The following is a 14,549-nucleotide window of genomic DNA, read 5'->3' on the forward strand; positions in this document are numbered from 1 at the left end:
AGAAGCCTGCCACGGCCATACATTTTCTAAGCAATGTAAGTTTCTGTGTGCTTTCTTGGTTGGGTCTGAGCAACTGTGGGACTGCTGGGTAAGAGAGATTTGTCTTGACTGGGCCAGGCAGGAAAACTCTAACTACAATCTTTTGCCTCTAGGCTTTTCCCATTCTTTTATTTCTGTAAATCTTACTCTTTCTTCGTGGCTGGTTGGGTGGCTGGGTGGCTGGCGCCTGAAGTCCTCTTCCTTTTCTCTCATTCCTAGATCTCTCCTCCCAGATTTCTCATTCTATATATATTCTCTCTGCCTGCCTGCCCAAACTATTATTTCTCCTGCTCTGCTATTGGCCATTCAGCTCTTAAACACCATTAGGTATTTAAGACAGGCAAACTAACACAGCTTCACAGAGTTAAACAAAAGCAACATAAACAAAAATAACACACCTTAAAATAATGTTCCCCAACAGCATCCAAAGCTAGACTTTCCCTCAACACTAAGCCTGTGCTTGGATTCATTATCATGTTCTCAACACAGTTCTTTGAAAGAGCAGTTGAAATGCTGCACAATATATCCTGGCTTAACAGTGAGCCCACCTTATATTCTCTATCCATAATGTTTAATAATTATATTTTCTTTTATAAATCTCAATCTTCAAAATATTTTCCCCCTGACCTATAAATCATGAAATTTAGCTACTCTTCTCTTAATGAATAAAATACTTTAAACTTCTGGGAATGTTTTGTAAAGTCATCTAACAGGACGTATAACATTTTCTAATTTCAGAAAGCCACATAGCAGCAATAGACAATGGATAAATGCAATGAAAAGAAAATACTTAGCCTGCCTTAAGGTAGATAAAACTTGTAGGGTTCTCATTTAATGAAATTTTCTAAATTGAGTAAAACAAGAAGTAAGAAGATTTTGAAGGGCTTATGTTTAAGCTGTGAATTAACTGCAGGCAGGAAATCTCTTGATGGATAAGGTTTAGGGCAAACTTATCTCCCAGCAGCCAAGTTCACTAAATAGGCAAAAAGCTACTTCCATATGAAGTAAGAATAAGAATATCTGGTTACTTGTATTGATGAGGTAAAGACTCTCTGACACAAATAACAACATCCTGACTTGGCTTTCCTAAAGTTCATTCAGGCAGAGCTTAGATAGCCTCTGTGTAGTCAAGTGTGCTTCCATGCCCTGTGTTACTTTTTATAATATATCAAGTGGCTTCTGAATGAGAGGAGAGTCCCTGAACAAGACACTCTTAGAAATACAAGGGAGAATTCAGAGAGCATGACTCATCACCTTAAAAACACTTGGCTGGCCAGGCGGTGGTGTCGCAGTCTTTAATCCCAGCACTAGGGAGGCAGAGCCAGGTGGATCTTTGTGAGTTCAGCCTGGCCTACAGAGCGAGATCCCGGAAAGGCGCAAAGCTACACAGAGAAACCCTGTCTCGACAAACCAAACCAAACCAACCAAACAAACACAAACACTTGGCTGTACAGCCTCATAACCTCATTTGGGATTCCCTAGAAACCACATAATGACTGGCCCTGTTGATATGTGTCTGTGATTCCAGTACTCCTACAATGAGAGGGGAGGTATAGCTAAGAGGATGTCCTGGAAACTGGTGGGCCAGCTCTTCTGTAGGAATCAATTAATAGCAAACGACATAATGAGGTAGAAGAGGGAAAATGGCTCCTGAGAGTTGTCCCTTGACCTTCACACGTGTACTGTGACATATGTGAGCCTTCCTATACAAACATACATACCCCAGACATGCACACAAGCAAAAACAAATTTTAAAAAAACAAAAAGAAAATAACCTCTATGCTGCAAGCCACAGGAAAATGTAATGAAATGCAGCTCCTATAACAAAAGCTACTACTTTGAAAGGTCAAGGACTTTTCCGAAGGTCAAGCCATCGCTTAAGAAGTCTTGGTGATATTTTAGCTTTTGTATATATATCAGCCAATTTCTACAATGATTTTCTTGTATCCTATGTGTGCTTCCAAGAACTCCTAACAGTGCATTTATCTAAAATACCAATCAAGCATCCAAGGCCAAATGATCTCCTGAGCATGCTATTGGAAACAACACCTGTCTCCTAGGTCAGGTGAATATCTTTATTTCTTGTGCAATTTAAGCTGAGACCCTCCTTTCTTATACTGCATTAGTGGTATTTATACTAACAGTATAGACTTCTAACATTTACCTCACCACCTCTAGGAATGTAGATTGAGCACATAGATGCCCTTTTTGATATACTAACTGATATTAGCGCTCAGTTGACCTCTTCCTTTAACCACACTCCCTTTTTGGGTTGTAAAAGAAAGCCTGACAGTCACTGCCTGAGGAATTCTTACCTGTCTTTATGACCCTGTAGGAATTTAAGCCTAGATATCTGGCTTGATGGGAAGGATTGCTATTGCTTGAATACATCAGAAACTTGGAAAAAAACTGAGAGGTATAAGGAGACTTAGAGGAGGATTTGACAGGAGAACTTGAGTATGAGATGGAAGATGAGGAAGAACCAGATGGGGAATAATGAGATGGGTAAGAATGAGATGAGAAAGACCAAGATGGGGCAAAACTAAGAGGGAATTAATATAGAACATAGAGGGGACCCCAGATAAAAGTAGAGAGACATCAGGCAAGAAAGGAGCTAGGCATGAGAACAGAACTGAGGCTGTGTAGACAGGATCTTATCCCAGAGGAATAAAGGAGACAAACTAAGAGCTTGGTGTACTTAGATTCTTTTCCTGAAAATAATTCTCTCCTTTCATAGCTTCTCTTCTGGGCCCCTGGGAAGAAGATTACTAAGGCTGGTCCTTAATAATATTCGAGACCTCTTCTAAATTGAACAAACACATTACCTCTGCTGCCTAATAAAAAAAAGTTTATTCTGACAATCTAGTGTTAATTTCTAACATACCAAAATTAGTGTCTTCCATGAGTTTTTAATACTCAAAAAACTTTATTTATTTATTTTAATTTTGATTTATATTCAATAAACTGAGTTTCATTGTGACAATTTTATAAACATGCTATCATGCTTTTTCCATATTTGGCTATATTGTTCCCATTCACTTCCTTCTCTATAATAGTCTTCAAATTAGAATCTCAGTAATTTGAACCATATTGCATGTTAATATTATATTAATGATCTTATTGAATATTACTCTTTTTAATATGGATGAGCTTTATCTAGTTAGTTTAAGGCATCAAGTATAAGAATTCTGTTCAGGTGTAGGATATCCCGCATAAATTTCCAATGTTAAGTTTGCAGACATTAGAGTCAGAATGCAATTTCAGCTCCTGCTTCAGTCACTCTTTCTTTCTTCCTATCTTCCTGTATTATTTCTGTTTTCTTTTAAGAACTCTAGTATGCTCTTCTAACTTTACTTCTCCAAATGTACCAATTGTTAGCCAAATAAAATACAAACCAATTCAAACTCCTGTAGAAAAAATGGACAATAACTTACAATCAGACTCCACAATGTGTAGTTCTAATCAGAATTCCAAGGCAAAGATTATCTTGGGATAAAATATGTTTTTTAAATGTGGAATTTAAGTTGAATTAAACAAAGTGGCTACAAAAATAACAGGTAAAAATATTAGATCAAGAAGACACTCTAAGTATGCAGAAAACAAATGGATTCAGAAGTATCTCATGTCCAGTTAGGCAGTTTGAAGGCTCTCTTCACATGAGCTGTTCACTTTTCTTAGAGGAGAGTCAAGGTACATTATCTATTATTAATAGTAGCCATCCCTACTTATAAGGTTTAAACATTAAAGCTGAGCATGGTAGCATAAACCTGTAATCCTAGCACTGGGGAAAATGAAGCAGAAAGATCTCAAGTTTGAGCGCAATCTTGGCTATAGAGCAAGATTCTGTTGAAGAAAAAGAGGAAGAGGAAGGGAGAGGGGGAGGAACTCCCTAGCATTTGGTGCATATCCTGTGAACCTCTGCTGCTACATGAAGTACTGTGACGTTAGATGTGGCACACGTGGCACACTGAGTGCACGGTCTATTGAGGTTTAGGTGTAGGTTGTACATTGCATGGGTGTCTGCTGATGTGTAGGTTGTACATTGCATGGGTGTCTGCTGAGGTGCAGGTTGTATGTGGCATAGGTGGCTGCTGAGAGAGGGCACAGGTAGAGGCTGAACTCCAGGTTGGGTCTGCTCACAGGACAGGACTAATTTATACAGCTCTCTCTAGGACCCAGAGGGGTTCTGGGAACAGATAACATTTGTATCTTATTGTGTTTCACTCCACAAACTGGACTTCTTTCTTTTGGTTTTCTCAAAATCAGAAATAAATCTTATTTCCATCATAAATTACCAGACTTTATGATAATATTTAAGCCTTAACTTATATGTGTTGGTTTTATGTGGCACAATGTTATTCATTAAGCCGTTCTGTCTTTACTGTGTGAGAAAAGCCATGAGGTACAAAAAACCCACTATAAGAGTTTATTAGGGGAAGCAGACAGAAGAGAATGTGTTTAGGCCTATTTGGAAGACATTTGTGGAAGATGGAGGAAGAGGAAGGTGGAGGGGTCTGTGACCCGCTTTTTATGGATCCCCCCCACCACATACACATATGAGCTTACATAGCTATGCCACACATGCGGATAGATCATGTGATCACACTATGTGCAAATCACACAACCACACAATGCATGGATTACATAGGATGTAAGGGATGACTAAGCCTCTTGCTTGGCTACTGGACAGTGCAAGTGTGGTCATGAAGCAACAATATGCCCTTTCTTCTTTCTAAATATAGCTGTATTTGTATAGCTATTCACAAAAGAGTTGATTTCCTTCTATGCTGCTCCAGCACTGTCTTCAAACCCCAGACATACTAACTTCTTTAGTTTTTTTCATTTACCTGTACTCCTAATCCTTTCCTCTCTTGTTGAAGAAAATTTACAAAGTTGTTCCTCAGTCTTATACGCTTAGTTAAGAATAGAAAACAAAAGAGAGCAGATGCTGTCTCTATCCTTTGAAATGCATTTTTTCCTTTATGATTGGGATTATTCTCTTAAGATCTTTTCAATATGAGAGAATTTTAATGAAGGTCATGGCCACATTTAAATCTCACAACCCCTTAGGTGGGCTGAATGAAGGACATTTAAGGTCCTCACCTAGATTTAGTGTTTCCATATGATTTACTTAATAAAATAAAAAAGTATTTTTTATAAATTGATGTATGAGGACCATATAATGAAACGATATACCATGACAAAAGTCCCTTAATTTAATCAAAAAGAAGAGAAATAAAAAATCTTAAATCACCCTACTCTCTGGCTAGGGCAACAGATTCAAATTCATCCAGTAGGGGGCACTGTTATGCAGACACACTGGAGAGCTTGGCTCTAACCCCCATCCCACTCCATTTCTACTCATCATCTTTAATAATACAATATATGATCAAGTCAAAAGGAATCCTAAGAGTCTTCTGGGGAGCTGTGTTTTATTTATTTGTTCATCCAAAATGAATGGGTATTTTAATATTTATGTTTGCCAATCTATATTTCCCTGGTCTTTGTTTAAGATTATGTAAATGCAAATCTGGAGATGTAAATAATTCTCCCAAAGGACAATCTGTTTTGGTGTGGAATATCATAGTCTTCACTCTTCCTCTTCTTTGTTCCTCTCTAAACTAAACCTAGGCTTTATCTATATATACTTGTAATTTGTACATTTGTCTATATACTGTGTTGTACTGTGTATGTGCACATATTCATACCTTTTACACATATCTATTTATATGTGCATATACACTTAATAACTTGATTTCTGTGAGTTTCATCACTCACTGATCAGAACTGTCTGGAGTTATGTACTGCTCAAAATTTTCCAGAGAGGTAGGTTTTAAATTTGCAGGGATTTATGTGAACTTCTAAATGTAAAGTCTTGAAAGTAAATGCTTGCTGCTCTATAGAAGAATAACAATGCTGTAATGTGTAAGGATGGTTAGACAAAAATGTGTGGGATTAGTCTTGCCACAACTTGATATGCCATGCTTTGTTGACACCCTTGGGAGGCCTGGCCCTTTCTGAATATGAACAGAGGAGGAGTAGATTGTGAGGGAGGCAGAGGGGATGGGGGTTGGGGGTGGAGCAAGGGAATCAGAAAAGAAGAGGGTGGGGAAACTATGGTCTGGATGTAAAATAAATGAATGAATGAATGAATGAATGCATGGAGATGAATATAAAGAGCGTGAAATATAAATCAACACAAGCAGTACAGAGAGGCAATAACAAGGAGCCTAGAAGCCCTTCATATGCTCAGTGTTTGTAGCAGCTAGCTGACCTTCTAAGTCAGCCCATTGCCTACACACAGAAACACATGCACAATACATTACTGATCCCCAAATGTGTGCCATGTTTAGAGGATTAGATGTTACAAGGGGGAGATGATACTTATAATCCACCCATGACAGAGGTGAAGGCTGGGCATCTTTGATATATGCTTTAAACAAAGCAACACTCATTTTTAAATTTATATTTCTTCAATATAGCTAATACTGCTGTATGGTCCATGACATACAGGCCATGTTCTTTCACCCAAAATATTCAAGTTTTGTTACTCTTCACTGTCTCTTCATTTCTTGTTTTCCACTTTTTAACTAAGCATATGTTCCATACTGTAGGTTAAACACACACACACACACATCTTTATGATTATTTTTCTCATAACTTGCCCTTTGCAGATGACATTTTTTACTGTGAATACAGCTATGATTTTGTCACCCAGCTTTTCTGATTATACAGAGATGAATTGTACATGAGTTTGTCCAAGAACTCTTTGGATCACCTGCATTAAATTCCTAGAACTATTACAACAAAGTATCACAGAAGTTGGAAATCGACCACACATATTTGCTTTCTCAGAGTCGTACATTTCCAAGTTCAAGATGTGGCATGCTATTGGGAACTATGGGAGTCCAGCCCCTCGAGAGTCCCCTCCCAGCATCCAGGAATAATCTACAACCAGCTAATAATTTAATCTTTGAGGATATGAAATGAATCTGTGTACACAGAACTCCTTAGCCCACACACTTTATTATTCTGTGTCAGTTCTCTCTCTACAAGCTTCTATTCTGCTTTCATGCCTAGCTGCTTTCTTGCCTGATTTCTCTCTGCATTTATCTACTGTTCCTTCTTAGTTCTATCTTAATTCTATTATCTTAGTTCTGCCCCCTATAGGTTCTCATCCATCTAGTTCTTTCCCATCTTAGCTCCTCTATCATCTCCTTCTCTCTCATCTTGTTCTTTCCTATCTGGCTCTTCCTCATCTTCCATCTTGTTCCTCTAGTACTCTCTTTTAGTCCTTTAATCTAGTTCTTTCCCATCTAGTTTGTTCTTCTCCAGCTTTTACCCATCTAGTTCTTCCATTCTCTTTTCTCTTCTCCATCTCATCCTAAAGTTCTATCCTCTAATCTTCCAAATCTCCTATATACACCTCAGTTCTCCTCAAGTCTCCAGGGTATTCAGTTATAAACCCAAGCAATAGCAATCCTCCCTCTCCAGCCAGGTCACCAGGCTTTAATTTCTGCAGGTCATAAAGACAGGTAAGAATTTTCTTCAGGTAGTGACTGTCAGGCTTTCTTTTATAACCCAAAAAGGGAGTGGTTAAAGGAGGAGGTCAACTGAGAGCTAATGATTGGTTAATATGTCAAGAAGGGGAATCTATGTGCTTAATCTACATTCCTAGAAGTAGTTAGGTAAGAAGTTAGGAGTCTACAATGTTATTAATAGAAAAAGAGGGTCTCAGCACAAGAGATAAAGCTATCTTCCTGACATAAGGAGCAGGCATCCTTTCCACAAGGGTGTTACCATAGTTCAGGAGATCATTTGGCCTTGGATGATTGATAGGTATTTTAGATAAATACACTGTTAGGAGTTCTTGAAAGCATGCATAGCATTACAAGAACATCACTGTAAGAACCAGCTAATATATATACAAAAGCTAAAATGGCTTGACCTTTGGAAAAGTCCTTGACTTTTCCAAGTAGTAGCTTTTGTTATAGTAGCTGAATTCCAGTACATTTTCCTGTGGCTTGCAGCAGCATGCTTAGTTTTTTTTTTTTTTTTTTTTTTTTTTTTCTGAGACTGCTCCACTTGGCTGAAGATGATCAGCCTGGGCCATGTATTCACACATTCACTCATTCTTACCTCTTGGCTCATGTGGTTTCTGTCCCTGTGTTCAGATGTGTTTGTCTTGGGAACATACCAGCTAACTAGATTAGTAGTAACACTGATGACCTCAGTTTTACATACAGCCTAGTTAAAGCCTTTATCACCAAATTCCATCACATTCTGAAGTATTGGAGTTAGGATTTCAAAATACAAATTTGTGGTATAGATGTATAGCTAAACCTATAACACAAGACATCCATTTACAAAACCAAAGGAACGTCAACCTCCTTTCCAAATCCTATCCTAATTTTGTTATCCTACTCTCTGTGATCTTATAGTAGTTTCTATATTTTCTAATAATATTTTAGTCACTTTATAATTAGTTTTATTCACTATTTCCTCAAATACATCTGATGCAAAGACTAAAATATTAGTGTATTTCATTATGATCTACCAGTTCAGAGATTTTAAGATATAAAAATATAGTACTTAGTGAGGAGAACAATCCACTGTTGCTAAGACATCTGGCTTTATGGGTGTTGAAATATGGGAAAGGTTTACCTTGGAAGGAAATATAATACTATAGTTGTTGTTCTAGCTTCAAGATCTAGATGAGTAACAATCTCTGTTAGGGATTTAGGAGGTTATTTTGAATCCAAAGATGTTCTTAACATTTTTGCAAAGTGAAGTTTGCAATTATACCAGTTTTAAGCAGAGTGAGTCATGTTTCTAAAAAATATAAAGTACAGTTACTTGGAGGGAGTCCAAAGTTCATAACCCAGATGCTTAGGTGACTTGTTCACAAACATTTTTTTCTGTACTTTAGAGCTAATAAATTCAACATAGACATAGAATACAGTCAGTGTGGTGGTTAATTCACAACCATAATAATAACAAGTCAGTTATCAACTGGACAGGATATAGAAATGCTAGGGACAAGTCCCTGGGCATGTATGTGAGGGACTATTTAGAGTAGGTTACTTAAGTTGGGAAGGCCCATATTAAATGCAAATAATCCTAGTCCATGCCCTCAGTCCTTGACTGAATATAAGAGTCAGCTGAGCACCAGCATTTATCTCCCAGCTTCATGACTGTAGATGTCATGTGACCAGCAGCATCACACTCCTACTGCCATGATTCTCTGTCCTGATCAACTTTAACCCCCCAGCCAAACTAAGCTCTCCCTTATTAAAGTCACTTTTGTATCAAACAATGAGTGCTTAATGTAGTCTGCATAGCTAAACAGGTTTTAAACTCCCTGAAAGGAACATATCATACTCTAGTTTCCTTCTTCACTGGACAGAAGTAAGGAGCTGCATGGCTCCATGGCTATAACATCAATTTTCATCACTGCCAATGTAACGTTTGTATTCCACTTTGGGTTGTAACTATTCCTTAACTGGAGTGTATCTTGAGGGTTGCAGGAGGGCAGAAAGTGTGAACTATTTGGTCACTTCAGTAGAGTTGGCTGATCAGATGATAAAGACTTGCAGTGAAAGCAGAACCTGAGTAGGACTTTGAAGGGCTCTGTGTGCTGCCCAATATGCACACAGGCATGTAGGTGGATGTGTGTACTCTAGGAAAGGTCAAGAAATTTTTCTTTTCATAGGACAAATGGTCGGTATATAAAATGTTAAGAGTACTTTGTTACTTAATATATGATTTCCATCAGGGGCTTGATGTGCCCATTCCTCAAGTTTAGGTTATTACCTTCATATAAAATTGTGATTTTCATCTCTACTTTAGCACAGAGACTGCAAAACTTTTAACTTCCTACTATTGATTCTTTTTTTTTTTTTTCTGTAGAAGATGCTGGGAATAATTGTAGAAGATAGTATAGTATATGTGTATGTAATTAAGACAAGGATGTGCTGAATTCTTTAAACACACCCTTTAAAAAAATCTTGGTCCACCTGCTATTGTTTATCTTGCCTAATGAAATCCAAATATTGGTTTAGATCAACTCCTAGCTTGTGATGACTGTGCAAGCAGTTTGTTGCCAACTTGTAGCCTAGCTTCTAAGAGGAGTCTGAGAAGGCAGAGCAGAGCAGGCAGTAGGGACACCAACCTGAGACCTGGGACTTGTGAAAGGATTTGTAGAAAGGAGGATTTTAGCTGAAGTCAGAACCTGTGCATCAGTGAGGAGGGCAGGGCTTGGAGCTGCAGATGCCTGTGTTTTAAATTAGACAACTTGTCAACTTTACACATAAAATTATTATTTCTGCCAAGTCACTACTGTCTCCTATCTCCAAGGAAGTTTGTTGGCTCAAATTGAAAATTTAGAGGCTGGTGTAAGAGTCTTTACATTTTGGTGACATTACCAACAATTGGATACATTCCATGAACAGGAGTTTGGAGCTCGGCTTCTAAGTGTCAGTGTAATACTACAGTATTGTCATCCTTTCCACCGTGAAGTAACAGTTGTGCCAGTCCTCAAAATGCTGCTGCTGTGCTCAATGGCATTATTTCAGGGGGCCCTCTTATTTGGTTAGATGACTGTAAGTTTTGATGCTGTCTCCTTATTTTCTGTTACTGAAGAACAAATTATGATTAACTACTATTAATTTGCTTATTTATTAATAGAAAAGAGGTATTATCAAACAAAACTCAGAACCTAAAACAAACCCATCAACAGAAACTGGGTCCCATTAGTATTATATGTATTTGTTGAATGAATGATTTGGTAACTATACAGCTCAGCAGAAAGGTACTGACAGCAATGAGGAGCAAGAAAACACTGCTGTGTAGTGGATAGCCATCCCTGCATTGGCCTGGAAGTTCCAACCCCCATTGAGGCTTCAGTAATGGTCACACCCACAAGGCGGGGTGGATGAGGAAGCGGAAGACCCAGGATCAAGAGGAAGGCTCTCTCTCTTGGTTCTGGGATGCTGAACACAGGAGGTAGACTGAGCAGAGTTCTCCAGAGAACACCGCCAGACTGCACCATACCTTTGCCACACCCTACAACCAGTCACTTCATTTGTAAGTTACCCCACAAAATAAACCTCCCTTTTAACTACATGGAGTGGCCTTAATAATTTCACCAATACCTGGTGCCCAACGTGGGGCACGAACCCACGACCCTGAGATTAAGAGTCTCGTGCTCTCATCCACCCTGCCTTGTGGGCGTGACCATTACCAAAGCCTCAATGGGGGTTGGAACTTCCAGGCCAATGATGGGATTCTGATCTCCAGTTGTTGTCATTTAGAAAGGGTATGGAAGTGAAAAAGGTGGAGACATCCACTAGAGTTCTTTATCTTTGGTGGCTTCTATTTGGGATGTGTGTGTGTGTGTGTGTGTGTGCATCCTTGGGTGTTTGATACTCAACTGTCATTGAGTATCATTGAGTTTTGAGGCAGGGTCTCCTACTAGCCTGGATCTCACAAAGTAGGCTAGGCTAGCTGGTTAATGGGCTCTGGGGCCTGTCTTTCTCTGTCTCACTAGAGCTGAAAGTATAAGCATGCACCATCCAGTCTGGCTTTTTCATGCAGGTTCTGAGATTCAAAGACAGGTCCCTACTTGTGCAGACAGCACTTCACTGGTGGACCATATCCTCAGCCTAGAATATAAATATGATGGGTTTGTTATTAGGGAATATAGATATACAGAGGATTTTCTGTTTTCTGACTCAGCCATTCAAGTAAAAGAGACACTTGAATTTGAAGCCTAACTCTGGGACTTATATTCCTAAGTACCTGCCTTGTCTTCTAGAGAAGGAGGAGTTCTCTGCTATAAGCAGAAACCACATCCAACAGGATTCAATGACCATAGCTCATTTGTTATTGGGTGGCAATAGCATTGATTGAGAATCTACCAGAAGGTAGAGGAAGTGGTGGCTATGTCCTAGGGGCCTGTATTCTTGGAAATAGACTAGTATCCTAGCTGCCTAGGGCTTGTAGCTTAAATGTGGAAGCATGCAAATACTGAATCACAGCTGCATTTATCTGTCTGGGCTACATTTTCCTCCTGGTGCTGGGGTCCAGATACCTGCAGAGCTCCAGTTATTTTCCTCATATAACTATATGGGAGTTTAAGCCAGACTTGCAACTTTCCGTCTGTGTTTTCTATCAAGTTACAAGGATCCTATCTCTCCACTGAAAGGGAGATTCTGGGGAGCAGGGCCAAAGGGATGTAGGGAGCAGGGGGTGCATTACTTTGAATCCCTGGTTCCACACATTGGATACTGTCAGTGTTAACATTTCCCTGTTGGAAATGTGGGTGGCTGAGAACTAGAATGTAGTCTTGGGACAGCAAGATGAATCAGAGGGTAAACTGATGACCTCAGTTTGTTCCCAAAAACCTCAGGTAAAAGAGAAAAGAGAAAGCCAATTCCTAAGGTTGTCCTCTGACTCTGACACATGCATACATCTCTCCAGTCACACACACACACACACACACACACACACACACACACACACACACATACAAATACTTTATTTTAAACAATGCACTCTCCTTTAGCTAAAAGCTTCTGTTGACTCCAGAAACATAACACTTGCCCCTTAGTCTTCATATTCCACTTAGCTTTCTATTTATGTATTTATTTATTTTGTTTTCTGGAAATAGATCTTTATTATGCCACCATCACTGGCCTGGATTTTGTGCTGCAGACCAGGCTTTGAACTTGCAGTGATTCTCCTGCCTCTGCAGTAGCCACCACATCTAGCTGTCCTCTATTGATGAATTTGTTTTGGCTCCTGATTGCTGTTGTTGTTATCATCATCATCATCATCATCATCATCATCATTATCATCATCACCATCATCACAGTTATTATTATTATTTGGTGAAGGGAGCAGAGTTTCACTCTGCAGCCCTGCCTAGTCTGGAATGTGCTACAAAGACCAGGGTTTCTCTGAGTGTTGTTTTTTGTTTTTTTATAATGTCTCTTTCTATCCTCACTGACTGATGCAGACTTTGATGGCTGCTATTCCAATGCCTCCGGTTCTTCTTTCAATTGCTTTTCACTCAACACTTGCCTCAGAAATAAACCAGTATCCACTCTGATCTCAGCAAGTCAGGGCCATCACTAACTCTCTTTTAAGATGAACTGTGCATTTACCATCCCTGGGGTTATGGTCTGGAATGCTCAAACCACCAACTGACTCTGACCTCTTAATGGCTCCATCATTGTGGAGCTACCACTGAAGGAGAGACAGTATCCTTGGCAACAAGGGAAGGATGTACTTTAAAAAAAAAATCTCCTGCTTCCTAAAAAGTAGACTTTGTCACACTTGACTGCATGGTAGACTTTGACACACTTGGCTGCTTCAAGTACACTTATGCATTATAATTAGTAACTGCTGGTCCTAAAATGTGCTTGGTTTTGCTAATTTAATGACCCTCTTGAATTATAGCTCATTTGATTAACCTGCATTGACTTATGGTACATATGCATAGACTAAGTTATGGTACTTAGATTTGAATCTCAAAACCTGCAGAACCTTGTGCCTAAATAATACTTAAGATGATGCACTATCCACATGATAATATATACTATACTATAATCTAATCTAATATAGTATACTATTATCTAATATAACCTAATATACTAAACTATACAATACTATAATATAATATAATGTATTGGGTAGTAAAATACACATAAATGAAAATATATTCAATCTTGACAGGGTGATACATGTGTATAATCCCAGATCTTGGGAACCAGAAGCAAGATGGTCATGACTGTAAGGGTATACATACTGTGTCTCTTTCCCAAACCCCTTCCCCTAAAAATTCCTGTTTTGAAGAAGAAATAAGTAAAAGGTTCTGTTCTTAGAGACCAGAGGGAAGGTGTATTAAAATAGCAGGATATTGACTTACTGATGTCTCCTTTCATAGCTACTACCTTGGTTTCTGTGCAGGAATATTGATTTTTAACATTCTGTATAATGTATTTGTATCCCTTTAAAATATTATTAAAATTTGTGCAAGGTGCTGGAGAGATGGCCCCACAGTTAAGACAATTTCTTCTTCCTGCAAAGGACCTGGGTGGTTCCAACATCCATATGGGGGCTAAAAACTGACTGTTAACTCCAGTTTAAGAGATCTAACACTATCTGCTGGCTTCCACACACGGTACATAGATATACATACAGACAAAACACCAACACATGAAATGAAAAAATCTTAAAAGAAAAATCCACTTCTACAAGCCATGAATGCCAAAATCACCATCTGTCCAGCTTAACAATAAATTGTTCTAATTCTTTATCAATTACAAAACAGTCTAAAATCTCTTTTTATTAATTAACATTCTCCCTCTCTCATAGCATCAGACTTCTTATATGGTAATCAATGTATTGGTTATTTTTTTTTTTTTTTTTACCTCTTTCAATGATTTTCCTAATAAAACACTTACAGCTCTGGTCTTGAAACATAGAATTCACAGAACTTAGTTTAA

Source organism: Onychomys torridus, chromosome 7 (genome assembly GCF_903995425.1).
Source record: "Onychomys torridus chromosome 7, mOncTor1.1, whole genome shotgun sequence".
NCBI classification, from domain to species: Eukaryota; Metazoa; Chordata; class Mammalia; order Rodentia; family Cricetidae; genus Onychomys; species Onychomys torridus.